Below are 7,948 nucleotides of genomic sequence, written 5' to 3' on the forward strand. Positions count from 1 at the left end.
TTACACTATTGGATCTCGTTTGAGAGTTTCTCATTTGTACAAAGAAACTCCAAATGTTCATAATCCAACATGTACCAGTGCGTGTGAGTAGGTGCATTTCAACCTAACTAGTTACATTAACAGAAGTACTTACAGGTTTTGAATTGACAGCAGTCTCATTGGTCCTTTCAAACACTTTGTACGTGAAAAGTTGAATATCTGGCCGGTAGTGCTAAATATACAATAATTGGTTCTTTTTTTTTTTAATAACGATTTCACTTCTGAACTGTGTGAGGGGATGCTTCGAAATCAAGTAGTTGCAGCAATAAGTGACACTACAGAAGACAATTCTGCCCACAGATGGTTTCAGCAACATATGCAGGATCGCACAACCGTGTAAATATGCGGCAATTTGTTAACACGGAATTTCCTAAATAACGGATTGGCAGAGGAGGTTAGATTTAGTGGCCCGTTGGTTCTCGGTTCCTCTGATTTATCGCCACTAGGCTACTTTTTCTGTGTTTATCTAAAAATCCGAGTATATCAAACAATGCCAACCACTTTGGATAATCTTCGTCAAAGGATTATTGATGATTTTGCTCTTATTGAACTGGACGTCATTAGGAATGCAGTATTTGTGTTTTACCATCGAATTGGTCACTGCCATACCAAGAAAAGTGCGCAGTTTGATCACATTCTGTGAAACATCAGTTACACTTTGTTCATCTGCCAATTTTAGACAACCAAGTCGTGAGAGGCAAAGGGACTCATGATAATCAAGTTCTTCAGGGAAAAAACCGAAAGACACTACGTTGCTAGTAAAGGTGATGTGTACTTACGCATTCCGTAACTAGGGTAACAGTAAATCTAGCTATCAGCAAACGAAGAAAGCAGAATGTTTTTTATTCTCTACTTTCATGTGAAACGGAATTTTCAACGAAGTTAGGCTTATGTTAAATCCACGTGCATGAGTCATCCATCTCTAACAATTAAACTGAACTTTGAGAATATATTTAAGAAGCAGACGGAACTCCTGACTGTGGAATGTAAAAAACAGTGTACCAAGAATTAGACTATCAAACTGATGTATGTTAAATTACAAACAGTACTCATCTTGAGCAACTTTGACAAGGAACGTAACAGGCATGTATTTATAAACGAAAAATAATTTTGAATTTTCTGTCATTTTACATAAGCATCATGTCATTGTTACTAAACACGAGAGTTATTAACATTTGAAATCGGGAATAGCCCTGTACTTCAATTAAGTTTCTTTGCGCTTTATCCGGCTTTCTAAATTTGTTCTCTTGTAAAATTTCCTTTGTCATTTTGCTTTTACGCACTAGTGTGAAATAACGATTTTACATAATCTGTCCATGTCACGTGATATTTAACAAACATATTGGTCTATTTGACCTTTACAATTCTAGGGAAGATGTTTCTTGTTGCAAAACACAAAAACTTTCCTTTCCATATCGTAATGGTCTACCACGGTTGCATTGAAATGTAAATGAATGCAATTTTATGCTAAGCCTTGTAAATAAATTGGACACGTATTTCGTGCTTTATAATTGCACGTGAATTTTTCCAGATATTTAGTTTATTATCAATCCCAGGAAGGGTGCGATGATATTTCTTTTTTTTTGTGTGTGTGTGTGGTTACAGCGTCATCTAGTAGAATAACGAAAAGTACTTCAGTAAAATTTGCGTATTTTCGGTCGCCGAATCACAATCTGCAATAAAAATAGGGAATTTCCATTTAAAACTTTCAAGTTGGCCCCTGAGGCTATATAATGGGACCCTTGGGGTCAGAATTTTACTACAAAATTGTTAACAGAATTTTATAGTCCCCTGACATAGGTACATTCGTACGTAACTAGATTTGTCACATTTGTCATTTCAGATATATTTGAAGCTGCAAAGTTAGGAGACGTACGTACGATGATATTTATTTTTTGTGATTAAGACGCCATCTATTACAGTAACGAAAAAGTGCTTCAAGTAAAAGTTTCTTAGTTTTGATCACAGAATGAGAATCTGCATTAAAAATATGGGTTTCTACTTGAAATTTTTAAGTTTGCCCCTGGGACCCTATGATGGGACCCCTGGGGGCACTTATTGTGTACAGAATTTTAAAGGCCCCTGGCATGGATACATTATTGCGTAACTAGATTTGCCACATTTTTTGTCATTTCGTAAACGGAAACAAGACTGACCTCGATTGGACTAGATCATTTAATAGTAATTTGAATGCTAACAGTTAGCGTTTAAGCGCCACGTATAGTGACATAATACGAATGAATTTGCAAGGGTGTTAATAACTTAAACTATTAGCCTCCCGCCATGGAAATAGAGATGATCGAAATTGAGAAAGATCGTTTGATGCTCCTTAGATTGTGTTTGATCGCCAGCAATCAGCTTTTGATCGCCACGCGTAGTGACATACTACGGATAATTTGTAAAATGTTAGAAAGTTAACTTGTTCTGTAATAAGATCAAAATTGATTGAAATAGAGAAAGATGGTTTGATCATGGTTTGATTGCGATGGATCACCAACAAAGAGCGTTTTATCGCCACACGTAATTATTTAGTACGCATAATTTTGTTTTCGGGGCCCACAAACTTAATCTGTTAACCCTCTGTGGAAGGAATAGATGAATTGGGCCAGGTATTTTATTAAAAGACATTTGCCACACGCCTCTTTGTCCATGTGTTGGTCAGTCCTAGATACAGAATATTTTAAAAACCACTCGACGAATCACCATTAATTTCAGGTAGGATATTTTTATAGGGGTTAATAGGATAACCTGTTCCGCCTGTTGGAGGCATAATTGTGCGAAATTGGACTAGATCGTTTGACCACTATTGATCGCCACGCGCACTGACGTAATAGTTATGATTATTTCAGAGGTTTAATAAGTTAACATGTTCAGTCACACGGAAGGAAAGTTCATATGTTTTGAGACAGACTGTTTGATTGTTCCTTCGTTGCATTCTATCGTCAATGACGGCCTTTTTATTACCAAACGTAGTGATAATATACGAGTAATTTTGTATGGAGGTTAACAAGCTTATCTGTTAGCTCTTCATAGAAACAAAACTGATCGAAGTTGACCCAAATCGGTTGATTGCTATTTGATTGCCAACAATAATCGCGTAAGCGCCAGGTACAGTGACTTAATATGCACAATTTAGTACAAGCATAACAGGTTAACCTATTATTTCATTGTTGTTTGTTTGCGCTTGATTGGCATGTGTAATGTATATGTAGTGCATTAACATGTTAACTGATTGTCTTCCGTGGAAGCAGAATTGGTCATATTTGGCCCAGAAAGGTTTATTTTCGTTTGATCACCATGTGTAGCGACGTATTATGCGTAATTTTCTAGGGGGCTAACATGTTAACCTAATTTTCCCCATGGAAGCAAAACTGTCGGGAATTAGATCAAATCCCTTGATTGTTGTTTAATCAGCAACAACCATCCCTTCACCGTCACTCGTAGTAATTTTCCATGGAAGCAAAATTGATCAAAATTAAACCAGATCGCTTGATCGTCGTTTGATCGACAATCATCATTTGATCACCACATTGTAGGAAAAATGATCTAAATAGGGTCAGATCGTTGAATCGTTCCTTCATCGCATTTTATCGCCAAGGTTTCATTGCAACGTGAATAATTTTGTAAGTAGCTAACATCCCCCACGGAAGCAAAATTGATCAAAGTTTGGGCAGACTGTTCGAGTTTGATTGCTGACAATTAGCGTTTGATTGTTACACGTAATTTTCAAAAAAATGTGTAAATAGTTAGGTACTATCTTTTAAACGTTGATAATTGCTCATCTTTATGTTCGTACAACAACTTTAACAATTTATATTTTTTATTCTTATATTAACGATGTTACACTAAAACAATATTACGAATTTAAAACTTGAGTGAAGAAGTTCTAGTGGTTACCCTATTACAATGTATTCGTATTTACTTAAACACTAATTAAGAATTTTAACTTCAAACTACTTGTGTTCGGAGGTTATTCACTTGTAAGAATATAGTAACCTAAACTAAGCACAGGGAAATCAGACGATTTCAAATCACAAAATTATATATAAAAAATGACTTCATTATTAGCTGGGTTGAATCATCAACAGTCAGCGCAATTACAAAACTCTAAAATTGGTTCATTATTGCATTTGAAACTATTTTTCAAGATTGCATTTCTTACTACCTTACTCAATCTCTGATAGATAAGAGATAAATGTCTTCATAGAAAACCATAAAAAAATATAATGTTACAGAGACATGTGGAAAAAAGTTTCTAACACTCAACCTGCAAATTTCGCTATAGTATTCAGACTTCGTTTTCTATATCAGTATTTACCCACCTCACGTTCTCTTGGTTATTAATGTTATATCTCTGGCTGGTATTAAATTGTTCTCCAAAAAATAATTTTAGGTGTGATTTGAATTGTCTAATTTAGGAAACATAATTGTTGTATTTCATTTAATATTGAGTCTGAAGTAGTTTTGTTAAAGAAAGTAAGACTACTTAGATGTAAGGCACAGATTGGTATATTTTATTTGCTCCCAATTTATTAGAATATTCGTAAATATGATATATTCCATTGTCGAATACACTATAGTTGAGTCTTAAGGTGATCATTGTCCTTTATGGTATGGTCAATTATTATTATTATTATTATTATTATTATTATTATTATTATTATTATTATTATTATTATTATTTGCATTTCATTTTAGAGCGATCCCGTAACCTTGCATACTGAATATTAGTACACAAGAAACTGAATTGGTAGTTTTCAGATAAATTATTTCTTGAATAAAGATCAGATCTAAACTGAATTTAATTAGTAACAAATTTAAACATAATAAGTTACAGTAAGCTTATTGTCCTTTGAAGGATCGTCATTCAGTTTGAACTTCAATAGGTGAAAAAAGAATTTAAAAAATGTTATCATAAACGATGCTTGAAATAAAGGATCTTTCGGAAAGGAATGTTGTTTTAATGAGAGCATAAGTTTTTAACATAGAAATAGCTCTTTTTATTGCCATAACTCGTAGTTCCGTCCGTAGAACAAACAAACGGTTGCTATCTTACAAAATGTGCTGTAGTAGTTATTATGTGTGATTTATTAGACTTGTTTCTTGACACGATTGCTTTGTTAACTAAATAGAAATTTGAAAGGTTTGGTGACGTCAAGCACTAAAAGAGAAAGAATTTATAGATTATATTCAGATTCGAATGATAATTAAGAAAATCTGAGGAATAGACAAACATGAACAAGTGAGGCTTAAATTTAAAATGTGAAGAGAACTCTAGTAATAGTAGGAATGAAACACTGCAAAGTGGATGAAATTTCGATTTTAGAACCTGAATAACTAAAAGAATAGTAATTCGGGTGTACAGAAAACAACACAAATTAAACGTTTAAGTTAGAGAAAGACTCTATAATCGTAATCTTTGAATATTTCTATGACGTTGTTAGACTTAATCAATATACTCAGGAAAATGCTAAAGATTTATTGATAACAACATGATTGGTCGTTCAATGAATTCGAAGAAAATATAATTAGGTTTTTTTAAATAAGCAGAGAAAATATGGATTTTTTCTCCAAGATTTAGTCCATGGTAGAAAGAAAACAGAATCTATTTAGAAATGTGTAGTCAATGTTAGCATTAATTCACAAACATGAGTAGTATGATGACCAATTTCCAGAGCAAAACTCTGGAACAAATACGTTTAGACATATTTACATATATAAATCTCACTCCTTAAATTATTCTAGTGCAAAACGCATTTTATTATGTATTTAGTGTTTTTCTTCACTGTGATCAAAATGATGAAAATTTCTAATCTTTGCAACTTTTTACGTTTTTTCTTGCTACTTTGTTATCCGCTTGAATTTTGTACGCTCCAAATTATCCTCGCACAAAAGCATTCAGAAAAGAAATTTAGTTAATCAAAACTTTATAGCTTATAATTGCAAAGAATTTACATTTACATTATACTAGAAATTATTCTACGGATTTACAAATATTAATATATTTATAATTTTAATATCCAACACAAGTGCAAAATAGAATGAGCTCCTACAATCTTCATTGGTACGTGTTTTACAAGTTTTACAGTAATATTTGATGTTTACTATTTGTATTATGTTTTATTTAGGCAGTTATTGTATTAGTGTATCACATATAATCTATTTCATTTTCTATCCCTAGTTTGATTCTGTTTTATAATGGCCCCATGATAGGGTGTTTATTCCATCATTTGAAACACATCTCTTATCATCTACAAAACTAATGCTAACTTATTTATTTCTATACCATATATATCATGCGTACACCTTCAGATTACGATCACCTTATTAATATAATTTCCATTTTGGTTGAAGAAGCAGACTTTACAGTCGTTAAATGTGAATTCTTTATATACAACACTTACCTTGATAGCTTTAGCTTTTCTACATTTTTTCTTTATCGATCTTACGTTTAAAGTCTTTATCTGCTACATCAATTTGTGTTGTTTTAATTGTGTACATTTTCGATCTTAAGCGAACAAACACTTGTATGATTTTAACCTCAGCTTCATCTATCATCTTACCAAGTATTTTCTTATTTATTCGTGGTATTTTGTATCAATTATTTTGTGGATATTCACTCATATGGAAGTAAACAATATAGTTTGTTATTTCTTTGTATATATCTTTTGTTTCAATATGATAAGAGTAACTATCAGGGTCTGCATAACACATTTATATTTTGTTCTTATATTTCGGTTTCATAAGTTTAAAATGGAAATCATTCATTAAATACTTTGATAGGTCTAATATCACCATTCCCACAATACATCACTTTATTTAAGGTTACTTTGGTTTTATTTTTTATTACGGCACACAAATTCTCGGTATAAATAAATCTATTTCCAAAATTTTGTTGAGCAATTTGTTTTTCTACTGTTGCTGAATCAAATTCCATTTCTGCAGGCTCATATTTTTCTCTTCATCCGAAAAATTTTCATTCTTTATCCGAATACTGAGATATTTATCAGCATATAGAAGTTTTTCTCAATATCATTTGTTCCCTTTGTTCTCGTTTGTGTGTTTAAATCAATGGAATTCTTTATCCAATCTGATTGTTCAAACTCTCTTTCTCAATGTATTTTCTTTATTTTAATTCAATTGAGAAACATCGTTTTCAACTTTGGTAATGAATTACATATTGTTCTTTATCATATAGAGTTGTTAATAGTTTTGATTATTTTTTGCCAGACGGGTATATATTTTGAATAGCTATGAATAGTCTTTGTGGTAGCCATGTAATTATCTTGCTTATTCAAGAGCTAATTGTATATTGCGATTATTTACTATATTTGTGAAATCTATTCTTCTATTTCTCCCTCACTTAACCATCTAATTCCTTTATAAGGTAGATATTGATTCATAGTCTATCCTTAAAGATTGTGTCTATGTACATCAGGTAAGAGTATTCTCTATTCTCATTATAATTTTCTATATACCCATTATTTGTTTTTACATATCATTTTGAACATTGACTAATTCCAAGTTTTAAACCTTTCTCTAACCAAAACCATGTTAGAATCTGTTAATAACTCTACTTTTATACATGTCATCTTTAACACTGCATTCCAAGCTAAACTTGGAGCTATCATATACCAAGAAGGGTCTGTAACATAAGTATTAAGACAAGTTTGTCTCAAATTTTCGAACAAATCTTATAATAACACAGGTAGGATTTTAGATATAAAGCAATCTATTGATCATGATTTTTAACATTAATCTTCCTCCAAACAGTTCCAGCATGTTTATAATCATTTTCACTAATATCTGCGGTACTGGGTTTCTTGAAGAATATTCTTTTGTGAGTAATTTTCTATTTTCAAACTTATTCCAATTACTAACACAATCGTATAGATAAATATATTTTCTT

The sequence above is a fragment of the Thermobia domestica genome, chromosome 13 (assembly GCF_964235325.1).
Source record: "Thermobia domestica chromosome 13, izTheDome1.hap1.1, whole genome shotgun sequence".
Classification (NCBI taxonomy): domain Eukaryota; kingdom Metazoa; phylum Arthropoda; class Insecta; order Zygentoma; family Lepismatidae; genus Thermobia; species Thermobia domestica.